Source organism: Pteropus alecto, unplaced genomic scaffold (assembly GCF_000325575.1).
Source record: "Pteropus alecto unplaced genomic scaffold, ASM32557v1 scaffold81, whole genome shotgun sequence".
Lineage (NCBI taxonomy): Eukaryota > Metazoa > Chordata > Mammalia > Chiroptera > Pteropodidae > Pteropus > Pteropus alecto.
This window is the reverse complement of record NW_006433378.1, coordinates 8,292,745-8,307,795: the sequence shown is the minus strand read 5'-3', so window position 1 is coordinate 8,307,795 and position 15,051 is coordinate 8,292,745. Positions and strand designations below refer to the sequence as shown.

General features: G+C 36.7%; 1 protein-coding gene across 2 annotated transcripts in view; it reads left to right on the top strand.

Annotated features, from left to right (window-relative positions):
• Positions 1–15,051, top strand: part of ARHGEF26 (Rho guanine nucleotide exchange factor 26) — a 115,628-nt gene that overhangs the window by 28,645 nt on the left and 71,932 nt on the right. The window lies entirely within an intron of this gene.

The window sequence follows — 15,051 nt, the reverse complement described above, 5'->3', positions numbered from 1 at the left end:
TCTCCTTTTTAAATTATGCTAATAATGTAATAACACTTAGTTGAGAAAGAAAAAAATAACTCACAATCATACCATTCACGTACAAAAATTATTTTTGTTTGCATTTTTATATTCTTGTCTGTTTGTATATGTAAATATTATTTTTAAAATGCAGTTATAGTGGTCATAATGATTTCTGTAGGTTTTCCCAATTTAATATTCCATAAGCACTATTAGAAGAGTTTTCATTATCATTTTAAATGAGTACAGGAACTCAGCTGGTATTCCAGTGGTGAACTCTTTTGTCATTCCGAGTGAACTACACAGCTTTTACTGGAACCGTGTGCCAACCGTGTGTACTAAATTAAGCCATATGAGGTCACTATTTTGGTAGGTCAAAATGGATTGAATATTGGCAATTTTATGTGTTTGAGTCAAAGGTGGGTTTACTGAACAACTAACTAATAAAGCTTAAGCTTCAAGGCTTCTTATTTGTAAGGGCCCGTTTTAAGTATTTGCTTTATGTCTAATTTTTTTCTTAATAAAGGGGCCTATACATTGCATAGTCTTCAGGGCCCAGAAAAACTGACTCTGTCTCTGGCATGAGTATTTCTTATGAATGTGGACATTACTCTTTTGTCACTTCAGGGCAGAGCCACGCAGACAGTGATGCTAACATGTTCATGTCTGCTGGCTCCATCACTATGTACAGGTAGATTTTTCCGTCGAGCTACAAGATTGAACACCCGTGCTGAACAGATTAGCATGTGAGTTGGGGCTACTTCAGAGAGATAGACTATGTGGTCAGATCACCGAAATCTCCAAATATATATGATAGTGGCACAACTTCAAAAGCCAGATTCTGGCACAAGAAAAGATCCTAGCAATCTTGTTATTGACACGGATACTAAAAAATACATGTTTGGAGCGCTGGCTGGGCCTGAGGAAACAGTGGGCCTGTGGTATGTGGGTGGTGGTGCATACCGCAGCTTGGAAGTCCTTTTTCAGAAGCTGGGTGATTGCTTGTGGTCAATCCATTGGTCCTTTTGGTGCCAGTCTTGCCAGTATTGGTAAGAGAGATGAAAATTTCTTTTCTCCCTTCAGCGAAGAGGGCAGAACTAGAGCATGAGATAGTGTGTCCCTGATCCCAGGGTATTTAGATTTCAAAATGAGTTACTTTCATTATAACTTGTACTTCAGTTGAACAAAAACAAAGCTCCAAATTAGGTCCATCACTCAGAAGAATTATTATTGTTTTGATAACTGTAAATCGTAAGTCATGATTTTAATTAGAATAGGTTTTCTGAAAACCCAGCCGGCATATGTTTTCACTCTGCTGTGGAACTGTGCTTTGAATCATGTGGCCGTCAGTCAGCTTCTTGCAGTGTATACATGACTCCAGAGAAAGCTTTTAGTAAATTCTGATTGTTGAGTAACAACGGTTCTTCTTGACCTGAGGATGCTTCGGGTCCTTAGGGCCTTTGGGCCTTGACAGGATGTCAGCGTGGTTCAGAAGGAGCCTGGGCTCCAGCAGTCGCTTTTCCTTTTGGCAGTTATTTAACTTGAGTAGGTTGCTACTTCCCCAGCTCATGTCTTACCTATAAAATGGGGGTAAAAAAATCCATCATTGGTTAACCCTGAAATAACTCATTTCATTTAAATTACAGATTCCAATTTTATTATTTTATTTTCAATCATTTATACATTTGAAATCTTTTATGATTTTATTTAAAAGTTTTCATTTCTATAGTAGCTTATAGGAAGGGGTTATTCTGGATCTTTTTTCTATTTTTTATTGAAAACAAAACTCAGAAACTTCCCAGCCTCCATTAAAATATAAAGAAAAATTTCCTGTCCTTTTTTGTTTGTCTCTATTGAAATGCAGTGCTTTAATTTGGATAGCTACCTATGTGATATTTCATCTCTGTTATATTTCAACTAAGGAGATTCAGCTTCTTCATGATAATCCTATGTCTGTATCATAGTAACTTATGTTATACAAGTTTATTTTATTTAGTTTGAAACGTTCATTTCAGATACGGCCTATCTAAAATGAAAAGTGCTCAGAAGGTTTACAAAGCCCATTTATTATGTAATGCCTATTTGTTGAACTTTAGAGTTTGGTCTCCAAGAATGACTCTCAAGTGATAACTATTTAATGTGCTACCCATGAAAGAGTTTACAGTCTAATAAAATGTAAAATAAAATCTCCAACAAAGTAAATGGTCAGCGACTGAATTAGGTATTACTGATTATATATGGCATTGTTAAATGGCATAATCAGGACTATTTTTGCTGTTTTACTTTGACTTAATGAAAAACTGTAGTAATAGGTGATGGGATATTTAATGTGTGCTGATGTCAGAACATACTTGACATTCAACTTAACAATGTGCCATCTGGTCTCCTTTATAGAATCTCGGGTATTTCGCTGTTGGCCATAAATAACACCAAGAAGCCCTTCTATGTATGACAGTATTTGAAAATAGGCAGGGACAATATTCTGATTCTGGGAGTATGTATGTGTTGTTTATCAGTGGCATGTCCCTACTAAATTCTTTTCTTTTATAAAAAATGGTTCATTTCGGTCAACATTTACCGAATCTCTTGTTCTGCAAGGTGCTGGGGTTCTGCAACATGTCAGCTGGTGGCATCTGCCCATGGGTTGTTGGTCCTCAGGGGCTAGTGGTGGCCAGTGGAACATCCACGGCATGTGTGTAGAGGCATCCAGGCATAGGCACCTACCCTGGAATGGGCAGGTTTGGGTCCATCTGGAGGTTATGTATGGTCTTAAGGGCCCTGCTGGGAATCAAAGGTAAGGATGACAATGAATGGTGAAGGCCGGAGGTGTTTTCGTTGTTTCCTGAAGGCTGTGTGGAAACACCAAGCCATTAAGTAGGGGATTGATGTGGTGGCCTGGGAGGTAACAGTATGGTGTTTGCATTAGGAAGGAAGTGAAGATGGTGAAAGATTTGAGTCCATTCTAGAAACAGAGCCAGAGATGATAGGGAATCTGGTAGGGAGTTGAAAAGAATGGACTTAAGACAAGGGTCCCCAACGCTGGGCCAGAGACCAGTGTCTCCATGGCCTGTTAGAAACTGGCCATACAGCAGGAGGTGAGCAGCAGGCCAGAGAGCTAAGCTCCATATTTGCAGCTGCTCCCCAACACTAGCATCACCGCCTCAGGTCCACCTCATATCATCAGGCATTAGATTTTCATAAGAGCACTCATCAGTCCCTGGTGCCAAAAAGGATGGGTACTGCTGACTTAAGGGATATTTAGAACATAGAATCTTGAGGACTTGGTGAGAGAGAGGAGTTTTGTCTGCCTCCCAGGTTTCTGCCTTGTTCACTGTGGATAGTGGTTGTATTGGCCAGGATATAAGAGGAATAGGTTGGGGCTTAGTGAGGGAAATAAAGAATTCAATTTGGGACAAGTTTGAAGTGACTGTGGAACATGAGGTTAAGGTGTCTCGTTGAAGAGAAAAAATCTGATTAGAACTCAAGAAAAATCTTGACTAGAGATGTGGATTTGAGTCACACAGATGGTTCTCAACACAATAGGTTTAACTAAGATATTACATCTTGTCACAGTGGTTTTTAAGTGGTAGTGGTGGTTGTATTTACCTCCTAGGGGCATTTAGAAGTGCATATCTGGTTGCCCCAGTGATTTGTGGGCTCTACTGACATTAGTAGGTGGGGCTAGAGGTGCCAGACAGCCTGCAGTTGATATGACAGTCCCATGCAAGCACGAATTGTCCCACCCAAATGCCAGTGCTGTCCTCCTTGAGATGCATGCCTAGAGTAACAAGAAAAAGAAAACCAAGGTCAGAATTTTGGCACAGAAACATCTAAAGAGCCTGTGGGTCAAGAAAGAAATGAAGTAAATAGGATAAAAACTGCATGGACCTTTCTCTACCTTCTTGGCTGTGGGGACTTCACTTTCACTTTAATGACTTCCTGTTATCCTCTCAAACTCATGAAATCTCCCAGGAATCATGATCTCCTGTATTTTAAGGACCAAATATGTCCTTAAAGCCTAAGCATCTCATGAAAAAGGAATATTAAATATTTTGTTGAGAAATGAATGAGCCTAATTTATAACTAAACAACATACATAGTATATGCTTTGCATATCTGTATTTATCCCTTGATTAATATTTTTGTGTTTTATCTTCATATATCTATATTTATTTAGAATAATTTATAGATAATGGAGTATTCATAGTAAAAGATCTACAAGTTGTGATTAATTTACATTACTTTGCAAAAGAATATGATCTAATTCCCACTGATTTTTAAGATATATCAAAAGCAAGAGACTGATACTATCAGAAAAGGAAATTGGCTTTTATATAAGGCTGAATATTAACCTCTCTACTGTGTTTAGAAACTCTAAGATCTGAGGTCTTTTGTGTTAAAAAGTTTCCCACAAAATGAAAATTAGGTGAGACTTTGTTTTGTTTTATAAAACGATATGGTTTTACCCTCAATTCTGAGTTTTCATTCTCTATGTATGTTATACTAGCTATATTTCATTAAAATTTCTTTCAATAATAGAGTGTACTACTTGTAACTTATAAAAATATGCTGCAAAGGGGTCAAATACGAGGTGACGGAGAAAAATCTAACCATGGGCAGTGAACACATGATGCAATATATATATGACTTACTGTTAAATTGTAGACTTGAAACTTATTGGATTTTTGTTACTCAATGTGACCGTAATAAATTTTAAAAAATGCAGCAAAAGACCTTTGCAAGATGCCTGTTTCCCCCCCGCCCCCATTATAAAGTTAAAACATTGGCATTCCTCTGGGAAGTAATGTAAAGCTAAAACTATGCTTGTCTTCAATTTCCGCAGAGCAAAATAAAAATATCCATCGCTGTGCTTTTGTGTCCTGAGGAACTGAATTTGTTCCCCACAGATAATGAGTAACTATACCACATATTCCAGTTTCTGCTTTGTGTCGAAGAGTGAATTACAATAATAGTAAACATTCGGAATGGGATTCAATCAACACTTGCTTCTCCAGAAGATTTTTTCCCCCTAATTTTAATCAGATTATATGAAACTTGAAATATCATGGGTTACTAAAATCTACTTTAAACGCACATGCTTTAATATTATTTTATGAAATGCCTTCATATTACAAAATAATGACATTTTACTCAAATAATGACACAGTATATCTGCATTGTGAAATGTGTTTTGTATTTGGTAATTGACATTCTAAACTAATACCTTAATAATTCTTTAAAAGTTTTACAGTATTAATAATAGTATTTTATCCTTCCTGACTAATTCTTAAAGCTAAATTTTAAAAGGAAAATGTGTTAAATTTAACTAGGCTGGAGAATATGGGACTATTTACGTTATGGAACCTGTTTAATTTTGCCCTCAAGTAATGGCTGTTGCCATTGTTTTTCATTAGAAAATATTCTTTTCTTATTCAATATACAATATAAGTTTACCACAGAATCTTTGGTAAATAAGGCAATTGCCCTATTTCCCCTAATATAACAAAGAAACTTTATTCTTTCTGAAACCAAACTTCTTCAGCTGACAGTTGAAAGACAGTGACATTCTAAAGCTATTTTTTATGACATTCTTGGATTTTTTTCCTCTCTTCTGAGATGAATGGACAGAAAAATTTATGTAAAATTCACCTCAAGTACTCTACAGTATTTTAGTCCACATTTTTTAAAGCAATGACCAGTGTCTGAAGTAACAGTAAAAGAAATAAGTAGTTATTTATGTATCATCTCAAGTAGAGCAATAAAGTCTACAGCTGTCTTAATAATGGGTGCAGTCCTTTTAGTTAAGACTGAGAAAAGCAATGGGGTACCTGAAGGCTTGGTAAAAGCCAACAGGAGTTACCGCCAACTAAAGATGACTGATTAGATACATGACTTTACATTCATTCCCTTCTGAAGCCCCATTAAAAAATGATAAGAAAGCCAATGCACAAACACACAAGGACAAAAAAAAGAAAAAAGAGAGAGAGAGAGAGACCACAGCAACAATAGTTTGGAACCCAAAAAACAGGTGGACGCTCAGTAACTATTTCAGGCAGTCGGAGAAGTTAAAACTGGTAGTTAGGAAAGCCAAGAAAGAACCAGAGTTAAACCCCAGGAGCTCTGGAAGGTGCCGGAACTGGTAACAAATTTGGGGTAAAGATATGACAAAAACAGGAGTTCTGTGAAAGCGTATTTGAGAAGTAGTCAGAGCCCAGACTCCTCTTCAGCTCTACACAGCTGGCTGATACCCTGCTTCACCCCAGCAGCAGGGCAAAATAGATGAGCTCCAGACTTGAAGATCCAGGCCCAAGTGAGGAAGGAACTGTTGTACACAGGAAACAAAATACAGCAACAGCTGAAATCTGAAGCCTTCTGCCCCCACTCTTCTTTGGAACACTGGTAGCTAGGTGCATGTGTACCCTTAGCCCTATTTTTGTCAAATGGTTATTAGTGTAGTTTGAGTTAAGTAACATTTTGTAATTTTCATCAACAATATTTATGTTCATATACATTATCATTATTGAGTTTTGCAGGAAGCAACAGGCTGAAGATTACAGCACAAATATATAAAGCCTCAAAGTCTAAAAAACATATCTCTTTCAGTAACATGGTAGGCAGGTACTTAATAATTCTAAATCTCAGTTTCTCCTCCAATTAATGGGGGTGAAAGTATAGCTAACCTCATAGGGTTATTAGAGTTAAATGAGGTAATACATGTAAAGTGCTTAGCAGAACACTACGTAAGCTCTTGAATAGCAATGATTTTCTTGATATTATTACTGTCATTTTGATCATCTATGTCTGATATTCCAAAATGTCTCCGGATTTTGTATTTCTTGACTTTTGTGTGTATGTAGTCTCTCTGTGTCTGCCAGCACTGGTCGAAGATGAGATTAGGTTAAAGAACCGGTCTTGTTTTATATAGAATCTAGCACAGTGATTTGCATAAGTATGTTTTTAAAGATGGCTTGGCAAGTTTTACAGCATTGTAGCAATCATCTTTATTTTGACGTTGAATGCAGTCAAAATAAATGGATTCATGCCTAATCATAAAGCATATTAGTTGTGTTTTAGGTTAGGACAAAAACCTGAGCTGTTGGCTTCCTCCCAGCCTGATATTTGCCTTGTGAGTGGTAAAATCCTTGGATCAGTGCTTCAAAAACAGGCCTTGATGTGCTCCATCTGTCAATTAGGCTGTTCTGGTTATTTTTTGCAGAAATTTGGGGCTACTACATGCTTTTTTTTCCCCCTTTTTTGCATTGCTTTTGCAAGCTCCAAGAGTCTGTGGATTTTGAGTTGTCACATAGAGATTTAAACTTGGATAATGAACCTAGTTGGGACAGACGAAAGTGTTACCAAACTTAGTCATTAGCTGTTATCAATCTTAAACTGGGGTAGAATTTTGTGGGAAAAGAAAAAAAATGGCTGGGGTTTACTTGCAGTATTTCATCTGCACTGCATTTACAGCTGTGGATTTTGAACCATTACATGGATTTTTGACTCTGCCAGTTGTGAGTTAAACAAGCAGGACCACACAGTTTTTCTGGCCGATGGAAAGGATTTTAATGTAAACTTTGTGATCTAGCCAAGTTAAATCTAGTACTTGATTTAAGCACAAGGAAGATGGTTGATGAATTAAGTTTCAAAAGCAAGTTCTTTTAAGCTTTCCGATTGCTTGTTGATCATGGGATATTGCCTCTAATTGTTCATTAATTGTTAGCATCTGGGCATCAATTTTGTGTTTTTCCAACACTTTCCTTATTTCATCTGATTTAATCCTTAATAGCATCCTATAAAGTACCAGCATTTCACTTTTGCAGCTCGGGATGCTGAGACATAAATAAATTATGTGGCTTCGTTTCATTCATTCATTCATTCATTCATTCATTCAAATGGAATGGAAACTAGTGAGTTGTTTGATTCTTCAGGATGCATTCCCCTAGACCATTTGTTCAAAAATATACATATATTTGAAGTGCAGTTAAGGGTTCAGTCTAAATAACTAAATTTCATTTTAGGCCTCTCCTAGGGTTTACCCATCTGGAAAATTATTAGAATTTACTATTTTTGGTGTCCACCACCCATGGACCTAGTCATAGGGAGTGACATTTGAATGTCTTGACCTCTTAGAATGTGGAGCCCTTAAAAGCAGAAAGCAGGTAGTTTTCTGACACAGCCCTGTGGCACATCATAGACGTCATCGTCTTGTCATTTCGCTCTGGCCGTTGTTCCCTAAGTAAGGGATATTATCCAGTGTCTTTATCATAAGCAGTCTAAGAATGTGTCTCCATGGTTGAAGTGTTACAGTACTCTCCAGAAAGAAGCTCCTGGTTATAAAAGTGTCCTACAGTTCCTATATCATCAGATGCCCTAACATGCAACGATATAATGAAAATAAAAAGACATCCAGGTAGCTTAAGCTGCTTTTACAGTGATTTGAGGATGAAAAGTTTTGGAAAGTGCTGACTGAATGCAGATGATAGTTTTCCAAAATAAACTTTCATAGAAAATGAATTCGTAGGTCTTTCTTAGGACTTACATGAAAGAATTCTTTATCCCTTAGCTGGTAATGTAAATACTATGCAACCTCATGGCAAAATATTTTAGTTTTTGAAAAATGTCAGCTTTTGTGGAAAAGCTGTGAAAGTATGATTTTCTTAAAAATTTCTGAAATCACTTTCTGTATGTTAAGAAGACAGGTGAATACTGCTTTCACTATTAATTCAGTATATTATTACCATGATCTCAAGTCTAATTTATTTAAGAATATGGATTAAATCATAGAAACCTTGCAACTTTAGATTTTATAAGTATATTTATAGAAAAACATCTTGAGGAAAATGTGCATCATGAACGGTATTTGTTCAAGAACTTAACTGATACTTTATCTATACAGAGTTTTCTTTGGATTTCAAAAAGGTTTCGGGAAATGATTTGAACTTGGAAAAAAATTTGGTGGAAAGGTTCCATAGAAATGTCAAGATTGGCTACGACTGACCTTGTCACTTGTGGGGGATTCAAACAAAGGTCCCTTTGTGGCAAGAAAACTGCTTCTGTATCGGGAGTGCATTGGAATTTCTTTTCTAGCAGAGAAGAGTGAAGTGAACACCCAGAACAGGGCACAATAGCAGTATTTGTGTTTATCGGCTGAAGTCTTTCTGTCACGTAACTCCTACTTCTCATTCTCTTGCATCTTGTGTTTATTTGATACCCAATGCTTAATTATACAAATTTATGTACGTATTTGGGTATATGCGTCGATATTTTGAAAAATCTGCTAGGAATAAGATGTTTTCCAAGATACCTTTGCTGGCCATTCTCTCAAGATTAAGCCATGAAATTATTCTCTTGGGTCTCACTAAGTAGCATTAAGTTAAAGATCTTTCGGAGTACTTAAAAAAAAAATAAATCTATGTAACAGATTTAGCTACCTTCCCTTTAATTTTGGAACATCTGATAGAGTCATTTGAGAATTCATGTTTTGCGGGTTTTAAAACACATTATATATGAGCAAAGAGTTTGGTTCCCTTGTTTGTGTCCCGTCATCCCTGGGGTCACTATAAGGAAATGCCTCCCTCTTGAACCTTTGTTTATCCGTTTGTCCCCTTTTTTTTTTCAGTCTTCCTGGCTGATATCCAGTTTACTTCCACAAAACAGCTCTTGTGATTAGAATATAATTTTGTTAATTTAGAATATCAGAATGTCAATTTACCATTCTATTAATAAATTTAGAGACCAGGATATCATTTTATAAACATTTCTGAGAGGCGATTTTCTATTTTTTTTCCCCCCTCAAGAAGTATACTTGCCAACTTAGAGAGGGGGGAAAAAGTGTAATTAGACTAAAAATACTCGTTCCTTGCATACTATCGAAGAAAACAATTCTTCTGGACTCCTTGAACACCCTTATATTTGGGAACTCAGATGTACGAATTGGACAAACGTTGGCTTGCCTTCGCCTATTCTGTTGCAGACTTTCCTGGCATGAACTAATTCCTAACTTTGAAGATTCGTTTTCATTGATCACATTTCTCTGTTCTGAGGCTGAAACAAGGAATCCTAATCTCATCCTCAGGCACATCGCTTCATTCCTCTGCCTGTCAGCTGCTAAGTGAGTTTTCCGTCAGCACGAAGCTAACGTTTATCAGAATAACTAAGGAACCTAAAACCAGGGCGCTGAGGTCCACACCCGCAGTGAGTCTGTTATCACCAGCTCACACTGGAGAATTACTTATTCCTGTCAGTGCTTTTTCTAGACAATATATTCTCCCTATGGTATATGAATTTGGGAAAGTTGGTTTCACAGACAGTGGGCTGTGCACATGTCACTTTAGGCTCAGAAGTCTGACTTACATTAGGGCCTGGATAGGGTAAGAGCCTTTTAGGAATGGTATGAAAAAATGTGGTTGCGCACATTGCCAGTACTTTTTTTTAATATGGGAAAGATTGGCTAGAGTAAAGATGGGAATAACCTGCTAATAGGATAATATATGAAAATGGTTTTCTGAGAGTGAACATCTAAGCTATGAAAAACAGATGGAGCAGAGGGCTCTATCAGCAGAGCTGACTTTTCCTTTCCTCTGGACTTGTTGGAAACCATATTTGAGGAAAACATGGCATAACATTTTAATAATCTTAGCAGATGAATTTTTTTTTTTTTCAACAAGCGTGGAACTGAGTTTTAGGCAAAGTTTGACATGGAAAAAGTTTGACCTGTCCATAAACTACTTTGGTCCATATGCCCGTTTTCCCCCTTGAGAGCTGCATTCGTCCTCAGAGACTGTTTCACTGTTGATTCATCTGGAGGAAGCTGCCCGGCTTTACTCCAAGAAACAGTGGGTGAGAGGTCCCGCCTACTACCGCCCCAAATAATACATATACGTGGTGAAAAATCCAAATTCTGCCAAAGGCTGTGCAGTGAGAAGTCTGCCAGCACAGCTAGTCTGTGGTGTAACTTCCTGAGATGTGTTCTGCATACGATTTTTAAAATACAGTGATAGCCTGCCACACACCCTGTGATGCACCCCTGCCTAGTTTCCTTTTCCTCTTTCAAATAGCCAGTCTTAAATGAAGGATAACTGGGTATCATTTTTCTTCTTATCCTATACTCCCCAAATAAGCCAAGGCTTTCTCTATCTAGTTTCTTCTGTTTAGCAACTTTAAATAAATGGTTTCACTTGAGTTATGAAATTATTTTCTTATGAAAATAGACCTTGCTCTGAATATGAAATTTTTATTGAGCAGTACATCTTATTCTTTGATAAATTATTTGGGGGTGAGTTTTTTTAGGTGTAATTTATAGAGCAGCTACTATATAACCAGGCAATGTGCTAGGCATTGGAAATATCAACAGTGAACATGACAGGCAAGATCCAAGGTAAATGCACGTGGAACCAAGTGACTGAAGAACAGAGCACTCCCTGAAGTAGGACCTCCATGTGGCCCGGGGAACTGGGGAAGTGACCTTCCTTAGCCCTTGATTACTCTTCTTTCCTTAGATGTTCTCTTCAGATTAATCTCATAAGATTAATGGTCTTTAATAGATGTTTCAGTTCAAATATAATTCAGTCTCATCTCTAACTATATGCAGAAATATTGTATTATTCATAGGTTGTTATTTTATATTTGCAAGTAACTTCATTAAATGGGTAACTGGGATATATGGAATGGATCATAATAAACCAACATTTCTGCAGTGTACTTAAACGATTATTTAACTGCAATATGAAGAGTTTATTTAAAGAATATCGGAGCCTGGATTATGTCACAGTTCAAAATACTAAACATACTTCTAGTTTGAATACATAATTCTTTGATTTCCTTGTTTCTGAATGATTTATAAATCTGAGGATTTGGATACTGTCCATTTATCTAACTTAAGGAAAAGTCATCTGACGTATGCTTCAGGTTCACTAGAAAGTTTTTTTTTATATCAGGCTCTTAGGTAACATTTAGTTTTGTTAAAATTTCTGTAACTCGTGGTTACAGTTTTATTTTTCAAACTTCCAGGTAACTTATTTGAAATAAGAAGTAGATGTTATAAAAAAAAAAATATCAGTCATGTTAAATCATTAGTTTGACTAAGGTATAGCTCACTTGCTGTTAATTTATTTCTCACAGTAAACACTGTGGTACAACTGAGCTCGGTTTGCTCCTTTACTTTTGTGTTTAATAAACTATTTCTATGGAATTTGGAGATTGAGAGGGAGCTTAGAGGCCATCTATCCCATTCTGGATCGTACAGAATCCGCAAGCCTCACAGCTAATTAGAATCAGAGCAAAGGCTAGAACCCAGGACTTCTGACCTCGGCTCATTATTTTATAGGGAAGTATATTTCATTGTGTTTTTGGTAAGTTATATATTTACAAGGCTTAAAATTGCAAACACTATCAGATGGTATGTACTTACATACCGAGATGCCTTGCTCACCCTCATTCCACATTGGCACTGTTGCCCCTCACCTTCTGTTAATGTATTAGATGTGTTGTTTCTCCTGCCAGAATGTCATTATGCAACTGCAGCCAAACACAAATGGTTTCTTATTGTCTCCCCTTTCTTAAAAAGTAGCATGTTGACTATATACACTAATCTGCATCTTTTTTCTCTCATTAAAGTGTAAATTGAAGCTCCTGAGAAGTCTAGGTTGCTATATTTAGCCTGACTCTGTAGCATAATAGTACTATGGGAACTTAGATCTATAAAGACTATATAGTAAAAAATTATTAGAAATGAAAAATAAAACTCAGGATGAAAAGTTACTACAGTTGCTATTATTCGACTTGAAGAAGAGAAGGTTTGGGCATTATTACTCTGGAGATAATAGAAGGAATGCTCCAAGGGAGGTAAACTAAGTTCGAGCCTCCCAACCAGTGGGTGTCTGAGTGGAGACTTGCACTCAGATTCACCCGTCAGTGTTGATGTGTCTGCTCTTTCTGTTGCAGGAGCTTGACACCTCTGTGAGTGACATGGACAGTTGATACTCACTATTCGTAGATTCCATATTTGTGAATTTGCCTACCACTAAATATATCATTGTAACCCCTAAATCAGTATTTACAGTGCTTTTGCAGTTATTCAGACCTGCAGTCTATTTAATGCCAATTTTTTTTTTTTTGCATTTTTGTATTATTTTTGGTGCTGATTTTGCTGTTTAAAGTGGCCTCCAAACATAGTGCTGAAGTGCTGTCTAGAGTTCCTGAGTGCAAGAAGGCTGTCATGTGCCTTATGGAGAAAATTTGTGTGTTAGCTAAGCTTCAATCAGGTATGGGATATAGTACTGTTGGCTAAGCTAAGGATTCAACCATAATATTACATAAAATGTCTTTAAACAGAAACACACATAAAACAAGGCTATGTATTGATCACTTGATGAAAAAGCTGTGATCAGAAGCCTGTATGTAGGAGCCTAACCCTGTATTTCCACTATGAGCAATGGTTCAGAATCCAGTAATTCAGTATTCACAGTAACTTTATAGAACATTACTACCACAAATAATGAGAATTGACAATAAAGGCAAAAACTTAAGTAGCCAGCTCCTTGCTAACTGGAGTTGGGTTTATTTCTTATTATTCTACCCTAAGTACAACAGGAATAATTTTGATTGAATGCAAGAGAAAAAAATTTCCCTGTAATGGAATAACTCAGGACTGTGAAAAACTACAATTAAGTTTTAATTGTTTGCTCTAAAACATTATAAAAATGGAAAATTTTAGTGTGTTGCTAAGAGTCGTGTTACTGACAATATAACATGGTGACTAAGAGTGTCACCTATCTGCCTCGGTTCCAGTCCCTGCTCTACCTCTTGTCCAGTGTGACCTTGAGCAAGTTTCCTGATATCTTTGTGCTTCAATATTGATGTGTGCAAAATGGAGATGATAATAGTATCTACTTCTTTGGTTGTTGTGGAAATTAAATTAGTCAATATACAAAAAGCAGTTAGAATAGTTCCTGGTATACAGTTGGTGATCTTTATATTATTACAGTAATTACACATCCTTGTTTGTCCAGAATAATTTCAGTTTAGGGGAATAATTATTAATTGTCCATTTTCACTCTCCAAAGGTATTCCAATTTGGAGGATCCATTATGTAGTGATGCCATCCAGCTGTGAGGGTGATTCTTAGTTACTATCAGTTAATATCTAATCAATGGCTACTTCTGTAAATATAAGTTGGGGTGATTAATTTATTTTTCCTCTTCAAGAACTAAATCAAAAACTCCCTCCTCCTAGTTTTGGGGGGTTTCTCAGAGAATAGGAAATGAAGAGGAACAGGTTGAGTATTCAGATGTATCATGAAGCTATGTGACTTTTACTCATTTTGTTTCCTACTCTATGAAAAAGAATAGTATGGAGTCTAGTTCTGGGCATTAGAACAGAGCTTATATCTTTCCCACTGGTCAATTCTTTCTCCAGTAACCAGGAAAAACTACTGGTCAAATAGTCTAAGAGATCAGGGTTTTGTCAAGAAAGTTCCCATGAAACTCACCTTAAATTGTAACCTCAGGTGCCTATGGACTCCATTTGACATAAGCAAGTATAAACTGGTGGCTGACGTCAATGCTACGGAAAGATGACAAGGACCTTCTCCTGGAGACCTTTAGGAAAAGCGTTACATACCTTTCTAGCTGGGATGCTGTTAATACACACTGATACAGAGCAATGGAATTAAATGATAATGCTTTTACATGTTTCTCTTCACTTTGCTAATTTGTTGGTAAGATTTTTTAAAAAACATACTTTGCTCTTTAGAACAGTTTTAGGTTACAGCAAAATTGAGTGGAAAATACAGAGATTTCCCATATACTCCATGACCTTCCACATGTACAGCCTCTCACTATTAACATCTCACAACAGAGTAGTACATTTGTTAACAGTTGATAAACCTATATTGACACATTACTATCACCCCAAATCCTTGTTTACATTAGGGTTCACCATTGGTGTTATACAGCTATGGCTTTTGACAAATGTGGAATGACATGTATCCACCATTATAGTAACATACAGAATAGTTTTGCTGCCCTAAAAATCCTCTGTGTTATATCTGTT